The sequence below is a fragment of the Denticeps clupeoides genome, chromosome 18 (assembly GCF_900700375.1).
Source record: "Denticeps clupeoides chromosome 18, fDenClu1.1, whole genome shotgun sequence".
Taxonomy (NCBI): Eukaryota; Metazoa; Chordata; class Actinopteri; order Clupeiformes; family Denticipitidae; genus Denticeps; species Denticeps clupeoides.
The window spans coordinates 3393557-3408479 of NC_041724.1; positions in this window are offsets into that span (position 1 = coordinate 3393557).

Below are 14923 nucleotides of genomic sequence, written 5' to 3' on the forward strand. Positions count from 1 at the left end.
CGCCTATTCATATATTCCATCATTAACGACCATTTCCACTTTCCAATTGCTAGCAACATAGTTATTTTCATATTTCTGACTTACCCTGGGACTTGGGAATGTTAGAATATATTGAGTCTAAATATCTCAATATTCTGCAAAAAAAAATCAGACTTCAGGCTATTTATTTATTTATTTATTGCCTTTAAATCTTGGGTCCTGAAAACAGAATGCTGAAAGTTGAGCTGTATTGGTGTTATTTTTTTATTTACAGCGTATCTGTACCGTGGGCTTCTCCTCCCACACTAAGCCTCGCTGCGGCAGCGCCGTTCCCAGAATTTTTACTCTCTCTCAGGCAGCTGGCACCTTGCCTCCACCGGGGCCACTGTTTACATCTGTCTGGGCCCACCGCGCTCCGGAATGATGGCCATGGCTCAGGGCAGGCAGGACACCCTGGCCCGCCTTGCCAGTAAAGCAGCTGACAACTGACATCGTGAGATCAGCCGCTTTAGAGCAGCGTTCTATAATCTTTATTTATTTTTTTATTTTTCTGTCTCTTTCACCGAAGGCGAGTCTTGTAGTGCATGCAATGTGTGCTTTGCCTGGAACGGGCTTCATACCTGTAATCCACAAAGAACCGAGGCTGTGTTCAATGCAAGATTTTTAATTTTTCTCTCTCACCCCAAATGCATTAGTAGACTCATGAATATGCATGAGCACAGAGGAAGAAAGAGGTTGGGAGACACGGAGAGGAGAATATCTCTGTGGAGCATGTCGAACAATGGAATTACATCTCCGACATACATTGAGGGGTTTGGATTAAAAGAACTGATGGGGAAGGGGGGAGGTGGGTAGAAATGATAGGGAAAATAAAGTGATAAAGAAGAGATTCCCGTCTCCTAAGAAGCCAAGGCCTCCGGGAGGGGGTACGGGAGGGGGAGATTGTGGCAGCCTGTCAGTCCGACGTTTTTTAATTTCTTTTGCCGTTGGTGAATCATCAGGAGGTTGATACAACCACAGATCAAAAGGATGAGCCAAAGGGGTAGAAGAAAAGAGCGATAAACGGTTCAGAACAAAGAGCCAGACTCTCCAAGACGCTCTCTCTGTGTCTCGCATTTCCTCATTTTCTGTCTCTCTCCTTCCCGACTGCCTTCCCAGGATGTTAAAAGCTCAAATGAAGGCTTCAGACCTTAGGTGCCCATCTTTGAGACACCTGAACACATCTGTTATCCCACATCAAAGGTGACGCACACTTAGTTTAACCCTTAAACGGCAGAATTTCCTTATTTCTGCACACAAAAAAAAAAAACGGTAAAAAAGAATGACTGTAAGAAGCTTCTATCATGTATCAAATATACATCAATGAGTCAAAATATTCCAACTGGCTACATCTTCACGCTCTGAGCCATCGGAATGGATTCTCTGATCACTCCGCACGCAACAAGTGTGGATTTACAGAAATACACAATACAAGCAATAAAATACAATACACATGATGCAATAAAGAGATTTGTAGTATGGTGGAAATGGTGGATATAAGATAAGATCCTAAAGGCATGCTCAATGCAATAAGAGGAAATAACGATATACAGTAGAAAAAAAACAGTTGCGTAAAGTAATCTATAAATAACTCTAACAAAGTAATAAATAATATTATTTATTATTTATTTAAATGACAGGTATAGTAATAGACATTAATTAGCTCAAGTGAACTAATTCAAGTGCCGCATGTGCTCTGACGGCCCATCACGGATACATGCATGGGGTTCGAGTGGTTGTCCATGATCCTGAGAAGCTTTTTTTGCCGTTCTCCTCTCAGACACCTCCGCCAGACTCTCCTGCCTAACAGCCAGGACAGAAGCAGCCTGTCTTCACTGCACTTCCCCAGCTGCAAAGAACACAACGCTCTCTACTTCAGAGTGGTAGAACATGCTCGGCATTTTCCTTCGTTCATTGAAAGACCTGAGACGCCTCGGTAGGAAAAGCCGGCTCTGCCCTTTCTTGAAGACAGTGTTAGTATTCTTGAACCAGTCCAGTTTACTGTCCATGTGTACTCCCAGGTACCGGTAGTCCTAGCGGTTAAGGAAGTGGCCCCGTAATCAGAAGGTTGCCGGTTCGAATCCCGATCTGCCAAGCCGCCACTGAGGTGCCGCTGAGCAAAGCACCGTCCCCACATGCTGCTCCCCAGTAATGGCTGCAGTGTGTGGGGACGGTGCTTTGCTCAGTGGCACCTTGGCAGATATACAATTTCAAACCGGCAACCTTCTGATTACTGCCTCACCACAATCACTACTCTTCACTTTTACTTTCAACATCAGCCCCTCTGACGGTGACAGGGGTGTGAGGAGGAAGTAGGTTCAGCTCACACCACACTCCTGTATTCATATGGATGTGGCTGTAGAGTTAGAAGTCAGCTGTTTATGAGGATGATGGCGTGAGGGAAGGTGAAGGTCCCTGGCCCAGTGGTTGTCCTTCATTAGAACACTTTTCAAGTCAAGTCAAATTCAAAGTCAGCTTTATTGTCAATTCTGCCACATGTACAGGACATAAAGAGAATTGAAATTACGTTACTCTCAGACCCATGGTGCTTACAAGTAACATTAAATACAAAACAGTAACATTGAATACAAAGGTATAAATACAATTTAAAACAAAACAAAACACAATATACAATTTTAAAAAACACCATATACAAATAAGGGCACATGGTGGAGAGTGCAAAACCATGTAGTGCCACAGAGGTAAGTTTAAAGTGACAAAGTGACAAGTGAGGTAGTTGGCAGACCAAAGCTGCACAGAGTGACTGGTGCATGGTCAAAGAGTGGCTACTCTATCAGACCGAGCTGTCAGGCCAAAGCCAAAGACACTATGATCCATATTTCCTGCTCCGAGCACATTGTTTTTGATAAATTACAGCCGCCATTGTTTTTTGCCGTTGCAGCCAGGTTACGTCACCATGATCCATGGATTTAATGTGGTGGCTTGTCATGTATTGAACATCGGCTCTTCCTTATTTCACCAAAATATACGAATTTATTAAAGCCACCCCCTTTCCTGGACAGTGTGAAAGTGTAGTAACTGTGGTTCTTTCCATTGGACTTTGTAGGTCAAGGTTCTTGAGTTAGTTTCCCACTAGTCTACTCCACCCTGGTACCACCAGCGAAGATCTGAGCTCCTGCCTAAAAAAATTCTGTCATCACCGCTGCATTCTTCTCTTTCATGTCGCTCGCATTTATCTTGACAGCTTAAAACACGCTGCTGGGAAAAGTGGATGATGTTTCGTGGGTTCAGAAAAAAAAAAAAAACTAGGTCACAACCATACCTGAAAGCTGAACATTTAATTTCCACGCACACCGCGCTCACCGAGGCTTGGCTGGAGTTCGCAGTGGAGGTGTCTTCAACATGGCCAAAGACATTAAAACGCCAATGAGACATCCTCGGCAACAAATATGTCACGCCACAACTTCATTCACTGTAAAGAAAAACACAAAATTACAAATGCAGGTTATTAATTTATAGAGCTGATTGGGGCGGTGGTGGCCTAGCGTTGAGGAAGCGGCCCCGTAATCAGAAGGTTGCCGATTCGAATCCCAATACACCCGATCCGCCACTGAGGTGCCACTGAGCCAAGCGCCGTCCCCACACACTGCTCCCCGGGTGCCTGTCACGGCTGCCCACTGCTCACCTAGGGTGATGGTTAAATGCAGAGGACACATTTCACTGTGTGCTGTGACAGTCACTTCACTTTCAATCCCATTTAATGGAAAATTGTTATCTTTTTTTTAGTTTTTTTTAGTTTTTTTATTGTTTTTAGTAAAGTTTTACTGGTTACCAGATCTGGTTGCATCTTTGCTGTGAATTTATGACTGTGAATAAAATAATCAATAATCAGCAACGCCTGCTGAGATTTTCAGAAGACTAGCATAATGCCAAGTTTTTAAGTACATTTGCACGATTTGAAATGACTAGAAAATAGATAGCAACTCCTGTCTCAGTGAGTAGATTCCCAGCAAAGCCCAAAAAAGTGCTTCATCAACTGCACTTAACCTCTGCCCTTCATTCACCACACTGTACTAATGCAGGTTGAACTGAATGATAATAAAATGAACCATTGCCGGGCATGTTTAAGGCCCTTTTACTTTCCTTCGTAATCAATACCTTCCCAATGATTCCAAGACACGAAAGGGCACGGCTGCAAGAACGGTGCTGCCTGTTGCATTTGAAACAGACAGCTCAGTTCGGGCACAAGAGCAAGATAATCCCGCGCTTCATGTTCCTACAACTTCTGTCCTATTATCTTAAAAAACTGAGATTCTTTTTTACCTTGCGTGGCCTGTCTCCTGAAATCCGAGAAAATAGCTTCACTCTCACTATTATCTAGAGTATTTTCATTATAATGAACTATAAGTTTGTACCTAAATTGCTGGAATTGTTGAGACGGAAGTTTGCATGTTGCTATATACTGTATTCAGCTCCATTTTAAGCCGTTTGTGCATGCTACCAAAGAAGAGTGCAGAGAATGCGTGTGCCGCTTATATAAATAAAGAAATCACGACAGAAAGCGTCAAGCGTAGCCCGAGGACAAGAGGAGACGGAGGATAGAGACAGCCGCGGAACAGAATTAACAGAATCCGAGGGGAGCGAGGCATCGAGGAGGGGGAAATAAAGTGGAAGTCGGGCAGAAAGAAGGCTGGCGGAGTACAGTGAGGCGAGGAGCGCGACGCGCCTCCTCCATTAATAACTCGGCCTAATCCTCTAATGGGATTACACCACTCTAACGTTATTGCACCTCTCCGGCTACGCCAGGCTCCATTCAGCTCCCCAGCGCTCTTCTTCCACCCAGCCGCTACGTAAATGCAGCTCCTTTAGGTAACAATGCGTTTTAAGGTTAGAGATGGGATGGAGGGGGGGGGGGGGGGAACAAGATTAGCAGTGTGTTTAAAAAGACGTAATCCTCCGCGTTGGATGGACTCCCCGCGTTTCATGGCTTATTAGGCAAAAACAAAAAAAAGTGCATTTAAACGAACGCGGCCAGCGACTATTTCCGTGCCCGGAGATTGTGGGAGAGGTGGAAAGAGTTTGACTGTTTGACTAACAACATCAATAAAAGTCTCATCTGTTTCTATGGAAACGCCGGGGCCCTTTTTTCGCAGGGCTTGAATTTTGCCGGCGTTGCTGTAATCAATCACCGGGGCGCAGGCTTTCACCAGACCGCCACTGAATCCCACATGTGTCTGAGGAGAAGGTCGCCCCACCCCTTGACCCTTTTGGGGGCCAAGCAAAGGCCCATCATGCATGTGACTTTGTCACGTGACTTGGCATCGAGTGTAAAGGTTTTAGACAACCCCCCCCCTTTAATTACTAGAACTATCAGATTGCTGGAGATGGTTTTTGAAATGCGCGGTGCTTAACTGTGGAGTTGTGGGCCGAAAATGATGGTGCACGACCCCACCCCATTGGCAACACAAGATTAGCGCCTGCAGCCATGCAAAGAATTTTTCCCAAATTTACTCAACGTCCCCAAACTCTGTGGTGTCCGCTACTATCTCCCTCCCTGCCGGCATCTGTCACCGTCAACCGGTTAGTATGTTCAGATGGGTTAAGCTGCTGAGGTTCAAAAACTGGGGGGAGGGGTGGTAATCGTGACTTTTCAGATGCAGATGAATGATGTTGATCGTTGTCTTCTGGTCCCAAATCCAATTTTAAAACCTGCGAGGTGGAGCATGCACTTTTCTCCTCACTTGAAGGAAAAGGGGCGTGGCTTCAGCTCCTTTATTAGACAGTACTGCTCACTTTTTAAACTCTTACAGACTTTAACTGAGTAGCGTCGTGTACGGCGGGGACAGTTTGAACGTCGTCTTTCGGTACATTGTCTTTCCTTCCGTTGCCCGGCAACAGGTACAACTGCTAACTATACCTGCTCATTCTGGTCACTGTAAATTGATGAATCGGTGTCTAACAACGGCCCGTTTGAAGCTGCTTGTTTGAAAAAATGTTTCTGACCTACTTAACCCGGCTCCCCCCGGACTCGACTCCCCAAATACGACTAAATTGCAACAGCAAATATTACTTTTGCGTTGGAGCCAAGCCGGGGCTGAGCAGCGGCACCCTTATTGTGTTTTATTGCATTTCTCCCTCCTCCCTGTTCTAATTGCCTGTCAGTAGAGTTGATGGATGCCGCTGTCGCCATGATGGTTAATTCTATATCACACCTCTCATTGTCAATCCTGACTGGTGATGAATGGAGAGAATTTCACCAGGGGCAGGAGAGAAAATCTGCACCTCTCAGTGCCCCCCTCATAGGAAATGGGGAGGCGCGTCAAATTCGTTTTATGCCAGAAGCGAAGGGTTCTGGTCCTGGTTAAACTTTGTTCGTATACAGGAATTGTGCATGAACAAATGACAGTCATTCATGTCTTTGTTCTCATGAGGCAACGTTGCTTAAATTATTTAATTTCGTGTTGCACGAAAGTTCAGCCACAAAAAACATTTGCACCCTTAATCAACATGTTAATCATGTTATTGCATTTGTCCCGCTCCAGACCAGTTTCTATGACGGTGATCAACATTTCTCTTAATTGTGAGGTGCAAAACAAAATGTGGAAAAAGTTTTATGCAACGTGACAAGAGTAACCAGAAACACTCAAGAAGGAAGAAGCGTTGCGGGTTACATTTACAGCATTTACCAGACGCCCTTATCCAGAGCGAGTTACAGGGACAGTCCCCCCCTGGAGACACTCAGGGTTAAGTGTCTTGCTCAGGGAGACAATGGTAGTAAGTGGGGTTTGAACCTGTGTCTTCTGGTTCATAGGCGAGTGTGTTACCCACTAGTCTACTACCACCCTATTTCAAATCTCAGACCCCCCACACTGCTCACCGTGCGCCTTTCGTGGCTGCCCACTGCTCACCGAGGGTTGAATGCAGAGGTCACATTTCACTATCTGTCACCGTGTGCTTCCACAATGACAATCACTCCGCTTTCAAGGTGACAGTCAACCTTTATAATTAGGAGGGTGCGAGTAAGTCCTGCACCAGGTCTTTCTAGCTCTTACGGCAGCAGGCGAAGGCGTTTCCTTCAGGCATGTTGTTGTATTAGCAACAAACATTGCACCCAAAATAAGACAAATGACGGGTCTGACTGTCATGCTTTGGATAAAATGTGATGGCTGCTTGTCATGTTTCTTTATACCATTGGTCACAATTAATACACACACACACACACACACACACACGTATTGTTCTCCATGAAAGCAGTGATTATCTTTCTGCTCGCCGTTACAGCAACATGTCTGACGGCCTGCGCTCTGTGAATAAACTGCAGATATGATTATTCCAACTGCTGCATTGTCTGTTTTGCAAAGGTTCGCTTCCTTCTCTGCTTCTGTTCTCTTATCGCCGCCTCTCTCTCGCTTTTTCTCTCGCTCTCCTCCACATTCTCTTGTTTCTTCCTGTCTGAGCTTTCATCACTGTCCTCGCTAGAACTATAACACATCACCTGCGTTGTGTTTTTCCATATAAACCGTAACCCGCAGACGGAAGTTGAGAAAAGTTACTTTGTGCCACGTGAATGTCTGCAGCTGTATTATTATAGTATTTTTTTATTTTTACTTTCATATCAGCATCATTATCTTGCTCCTGCACAAAAGTCGTTGGTCGAGATCAGCTGTCTGCACTCTTATCCAGAGGACATGGAGAAAACAAGTGACACAGAAGGAGCCAAAACACAACGATGACACCTAGTGGGCTACAATGCACACTACAACACAGTTTATAATGATCACAAAAGGGCAGCAATACTTCTTGTGATGTAAATGTAAAATGTCAAGCGGTGTGAGCACGTACACCATTTCACATTGCTATAGACATGATGTCAGCGTTTCTGAAAGTGAAGTGATTGTCATTGTGAAACACTGCAGCACAGCACACGGTGACACAACGAAACGTGTCCTCTGTATTTAACCAGCAGTGGGCAGCCATGACAGGCGCCCGGGGAGCAGTGTGTGGGGATGGTGCTTTGCTCAGTGGCACCTCAGTGGCACCTTGGCGGATCGGGATTCAAACCACCTGATTATGGGGCTGCTTCCTTAACCTCTAGGCTAGTCTTACCATTTTACACTTAATGCCGTAATCCAGTGTTTCTACCAAATAAATTATATCCTATTTAAATTCTTAAATGTTTAATCTTAAGAATAATGTTTCGAAGACAGTGTATGTTTTCATTTTAACCCTTTTAAAAATGACCCTAAACACAAAAATGTTATTGATCCACCCACAGATATCTGTGTAAAGATTTTCAAAGAGAAAAATGACCAGAATGAATCAGTAAAATGCTGTATGGACATTAAATGAAGACCCTTGATCTCTCTGTGTGTAAGAGCAGTGAGTGCAAAGCCTCAGCAGCTCAGTAGCCTGATGGCTCGTGGGTAAAAACCTGCTTATGGCTCTTGGTGTTCCTCTACTGTGCTGTAATATTGCCAGGTAGAACACGTCCATGGATTGTTGATAGAATTTGGTGACGCCACCTGGTCTGGGTTCTCACCTCTGCCCTGTAGAAGGAGTCGTGTCCCCGTTTCCGTCTGTGGTACAGCTAATGATGGTGGTGTCACTACAAATTCAATGACGGAGCTGGAGCTGCGAGTCAGAGGTTGTACAGCTCGGGGCCGATGACACGTCCCTCTGGACGGGTGGCTTTCCTGATCCGAACCACCTGTGGTTCGCCTGTCCAGGATCTAGGAGCAGAGGAAGGAACTGATGCACTGCTTGGAGAACTTTGGTAAAAGCCTGGACATCAAGCAGAATGTTGCAGGATTTCTATCCTATTACCTTTTTTTCTAGCTTGGGGAAATAAACTACATTTTATGTTACAATTAAAATTTACATAAGCCTAACTGTGATCTCATACAAAGAAAATCATGTTTCAATAATAATAGTGTGTGTGTGTGTGTGTGTGTGTGTGTGTGTGTGTGTGTGTGTGTGTGTGTGTGTGTGTGTGTGTGTTCTTTTATACAGGAATTAAACATCCTCACACAGATAGGAAGACTGTCTAAAATATGCAGTATTTTAGCCAAGTTAAAGTTTAAGAATTAGACTAAATAAATGTATAACCCTTACATAAAAAGCAGAGGTTATCAAAATGAATTGTGAAAATGGTTCCAGATTTTTTTTTGTTGTTGTTACATATCTCACACTGCATACAGTAGACACCAAATGCACATGTAAATCTAATCATATATATTTAAATGTATGTCGAATCATTTACACTTTCATTTAAGGCTTTTGGCAGACACCCTTATTCAGAGGGACTTACAACGTGCTTCCATGTTACAATCAATGAAGTGATCAGTTCTGGTTCACTAGGACCCCCAACTATGAATACAATATTTTTATTCACTCTGTTGTAGTTTCTATTGACAAGTTAGACTATAAGAAGGTTACAAGTTCATCTAAATATTCTCTAGAGAGGAAGGTCTTGAGCTGCTGTTTGAAAATACTCAGTGACTGAGCTGTTCTGACCTTGAGGGGAAGTTCATTCCACCACCGAGGGGCCAAGACGGAGAAGAGTCTAGATGAGCGTCTTCCTTTTACCTTCAGAGTGGGAGGAAATCATATTTTGCTTATTGATTGATTGATTGATTACCGTTCAGCCGAGATGAGTTCAGAGTCTGTATTAGGCAAATTTTGTTGCATGTATCTCTCTTAACCACTAGATGGCGGCCTTATATAATTTACTGTGCAGCCAGAGACCGAGATTATTTCAGAGGTGAAGAGTTCCAGACTGAGGATCACCAAGGGAACTTTTTTTTTTAAATCTCTTTCTTTTAGCAAATGACTGAAATTACAAAACACTGTGATGTCCCAACATGCCTGACACTCCCGTATCTTTGCCCCCTGTCTCATTTATAAGGAGAAACAGTGTGAGGCCCTATTAGTGGCTCTCAAATGAAAGGAAAGAATGTCCTTTACAAAAGAAGAACAAAGTGAACTCTCTGATTGCACAAATTACTTATGGCTGTCACCCCGACAGGTGACAATTACCGCGTCAGTGTTCTTTTAATTTACAGCTCCGACTTTGCACCATAATTGGCTGAGGGACATGATATCATCACTCTGAACATGTCTTCTTATGATCATTACACCTTGTTCAGCCTGCAGAAGTACCTGCTGCCAGTTTTAAAGTATGATGTCTTGATGGAGTTGAAAAACGTTTTGATTAAAGGTCAAATGAAAATTAACATGAAATGTGACTTTGTGAGATGATTTAACATTAATATGAGTTCCCCCAGCCTGTCTGTGGTCCTGCAGTGGCTAGAAATGCCGATAGGTGTAATGAGTGCTGTGGTCATTCTGCTTCACCGTTCAGAGAGCGGCAGCTCAGACGGTCGGATCTGGAATTTGTCCCCTTATGATGTCATAAGGGGAAAGGTTACCTCCCGTTTCTCTGTCTTTTTTTTGCCCAGAGAAATTGCCACTTCGCCGCTAAAAAAGTGACTCCATTGACTACCATGGCTTCCAAACATGCGAAGCGTTGCAGTTGCTCAGTGATTAAGTGGCTAGAAACAGTGGGTTAATTAACATTTGTAATGAAAAAACCCAGACATGACGTCTTGTTGCTCCAAACAGGAAGTGTTGATGATGTAATTTCCGCGAATGCCCGCTCAACTATAGGCCACTCTCCTCCTCGCCCTGCTGAAGCCCATCCATGCAGCTACGGTGCCACTCCCTGCTCCACGCTCTTCTCCCACCTTCTGCAAAAGTCCACCCAGTCAATTTGTCTCAAGTGGGTAACGGTTCCAGCTCCCACACACTCATCAGAGCATCTTCAGCGGCGCACTGCTCAAGTCTCCAGCGGTGCCGGTGCTCATAATCATCCGCCTCGCTCCATCTGACTGGAAACGTCCCCCTCTAACCCCCATCAAGGTCTCTGTGGTCGTCTACAGCTGTGCTGCTGTCATTTTTAAAAGCTCTCCTCAAAATGGAAGCAGCAGTCATTACGACAATTACGTGTCTTCTTGCAGGGTCTAAACTGGGATTCGAACCTGAGCTGAACTGCTCGGTAGCCTCCTACCATCTTTCCTTTTTGTTTGGTGCTGCACTACTTTTTTGAATGGTCGCGGCAATGCCAGAATGCTATAAAGTGACTTGGTTTGAGGGGGCTTTATTGCTCCATTCCCCACCAGCCCATGGTAAAATGAACCCAGGGCTCGTTTGTCATTCCATTGGATGAAGAACGCACGAGGCACACGTCCCAATCAGTCATCGTGACGAAATCGGCGTGGAGCTATGCATCCTCCGCTGTAGCGCCTTCATAATCAGGTACCGAAATCTTTTTAAACTATCACCTGTTGTGGACGGCAGGCCACTTTTTAAAAAGCTTTTATCTTCAGTCATGTGACAATGTTGGTGAGGTCATTTCATGCGAAAAATGGTCATACAGCTTCGCCCTCCCTTCACCCTGTGGAGCCTTAGTGTTTTCAGCACTGAGGAGCAACAAAGACCTTTTTTAACCACTCAACATCAGCACTGAATGTCATTATTCACAGCAGACACTTATTGATCATTCAATAATGGCTAAAATAAAAGGTCACCTGCATATTAGGCAGTAAATCACCTTCAGACCGTGGTTCACAGTGGTTCAATATTTATACTTCAATTAAAAGGCAAAGCGACATATCATCCTTGGTTCTATATAAGACATGGAGGGTATTCACTTATGTCACATTCCATAGTTCACCAATCAGGGGCAGTGGTGGCCTAGCGGTTAAGGAAGCGGCCCCGTAATCAGAAGGTTGCCGGTTCGAATCCCGATCCGCCAAGGTACCACTGAGGTGCCACTGAGCAAAGCACCGTCCCCACACACTGCTCCCCGGGCGCCGGTCATGGCTGCCCACTGCTCACTCAGGGTGATGGGTTAAATGCAGAGGACAAATTTCACTGTGTGCACCATGTGCTGTGCTGCTGTGTATCACATGTGACAATCACTTCACTTTGGCAGGTTGCGAGTAGCCCTTTCGCCAATTTTCGTTAACCCCTGGCCCGTGACGTCCACACCTCACAGTCGTCCACTGCATTCAGTCACCCCCCCCCTCCCCTCCCCACACTGCATTCCGTCTGACCCCCACATTATTAAAATAATAATTCTCAAGTATAAGTAAAAAGTACTGACACAAAAAAGTGATACAATATCACTTCTTTTTTTCATAAACAATGTATTCAAACTGGAAAAAAATTATTCTGGTATTTCCTAATTTTAATAATAACTTATTAACGTACGATTTGTATTAATTGATGGACTAAATTGATGGACTAAATCTTATATATACTAATTATATGTGTTAGCATTACTATATTAAATAAAACAACAAATTCCTTCCTCTTAATTCCTACCTGTTAATTCCTACCTCTATAGAAATTGTATAGAACTACTTAACTAATGGTACCAAAATGTTAAGCGACACTATGAAAGACAGTCACATCTTTTCTATTTCTCTTTCCATTCCATTCACAAATGCGCTCAAGTAAAAGTAAAAAGTAGGTAAGGCGTTGTAAACCTACTCTTTTTTATGTTACTCAAGTAAATGCAACTTGTTACCACCCACCTCTGGGTATTCTGTGGAAACGGGAGTTCAAAATAAAAAGTGTGTTGCCCGGTAGTGCAGGGTTGCTTCTTATAGTGGATTACGTCCTCGCTACAGCAGCAGAGTACAATCTAATCTCCTCCAGATGCAATCTGGGACTACAGGACTGTAAGAGGCTGAGAGCGGCGGCCACCTGGACTCAACCGGCCCAAAGCTTGTTACAGTATGACTTTTGAGCTAGCTCTGGACATCTTCCCTAGCTTAGGCTAATTTGGCGTGGGAATTAGCCCTAATCGATTATTGATCCTATCACTCAGACCGTCAGACGTAGTTACCCAGATGCCGAATTTCAGATTTGCTCTGCTGAGTCAGGTGAAATTGGACCAGAAGAACCATTTTGAAGACTGACTTTTGCATGCAAATGCCTGCATTAAGAAGGGCCAGTTCTGACAGAAGGTGGAGACCGCCAGGGGCCGGAAACCAGGCAAGCCATCAATTCCGAAGGCGCCTTGCCAATGTGGGAAGTCCAATAATGAACACCTGATGCTCTGTAACTGTTAGAAGTGAAGAATGAATGTCTCTCTATTAATGGGATGCTGCTTAATGGTCCAAAGCAAGCAGAGATCCTCTGACTGCGATGGGACTCTTTGTGTTGTGGAGTGTCGTGAAATGACAGCATCTATCATCGACGGGCCGCACGGTTGTAATCACTTACAGTTTACCGATTGAGACTTCACCCGGCTAATGGCTTCCCTCACATCATTTGTTAATAACACCTGATTTGTTGAATTAATTGCATTTTTTTTATATAAAAATGGTGCAAACACTCTTGGACCTGAAAAACAATTTTTATTTCTCCTCCTGAAGGCCTCGTCGTGTCAAAGAAAGCTTTTAAAATGCTGCCGGCAGGATTGGGCGAAGGCCAGAATGGCGGTTGGTGCAGAAGTAAGTGTCTGATAATCCATCTCCAAAAGCCACCGCCACCTGTCTTTGAACACAAAGTACATTATTGACTGGGCTGTTTAAAGCACCAGCCCAAGGGTAATTGGGGGTTAAGTACACAATTTTCCCCGTAAACAGCGCAGCACTTTTGGCATCCTGGCTTAAAATGTCAAGTACTGTAAGTGCTTAAGTAAGTAAAAAATGGAAAAATGGCTGTTTTTGTAAACTGTATTATTTATTATGAATCCCAATAACACAGGAGTCAAAGGTCAGGGGATTTAACTGGATTCGAATAAGTACCTGCGAATTCTGTATATCACGTCGTCTGTTGAATTTGAAGTTGGAGTCCTTCAATAAAATGATCCATCTCAAATTCAACAACGGAACGCAGCTAGCCAAGGCTCAAGCTAAAAGTTTTGCCATGGCCATCACAGTCCTCTGACCTAAACACGTGGAACGATTTCTAAAGAGCAGTGCATGTGGAATTAAAAGCAAGAAATCCCACGGGTAAGAGCTGAGTGTTACAAAGCACTGACCATGATCCATAAAACTAATAATGCAATCTTGATTATACTCTTTGCTATATTATTTGGCCATTATAATGTCGAGAAATCTGTTGAAAGGATTGTAGACTGTGAGCAAGTTGTGATGAACGCAAAACACTTGACTTGTTAAACATGTATTAACATGATTTTTTTCTAATAGGAAGACACATGAAGACACATTATGACCTTATTAAACAGGCCTAATTCTCCAACTCATGAACTTTGTTGCTTTATATTCATTATTCCAGCAAGAGGTCCAATCATGCATTTCTACTACTGGGTGTGAGCAGAAATTACACTCTCTAATTTTCACTAACACCCCGAAGGGCATGTAGCAAGATAAGTTTGATAATTTAACAGAACACCAGGGCATGAAATCTCAAATGGCAGGAGGAGGTCTAGATCACTAAGACGGACTTTTTAAAAATATTTTCGGAAAAGTGAAGAGGTCAAATTAATCTGACGACAGCACGGAAGCCATTAGAGAGGCCATTATCCCATCACAGCCCTGTGTCTTAGTTTTCATGCAGAACTTAATCCTGCCAAGTTCAAATACCAGAACCCTTGACCAAAGACCACATTAATGGAGTTGCAAAAGATGTAACATAAACCTCTGCAGAGGATAAAATGCCATCTTATTATAAAAGATATGCCAGTGCATGGACCACTGCACCCTTATATCAGTAGACAAACCTGCTGCAATCAACAATCCATGCTGATCCATTTCCTTAATTACCATTAGTGTTTTAGCATTCAATATTTGTTTATATTTAGACAAGTGAAATGGGAACGTCATTTTTAATACAAATTATTGAGCTATCAATATTCATGGTCACACACAGGCTGCATCATAAACTATTAAGTGTATCATAAACTATTAAG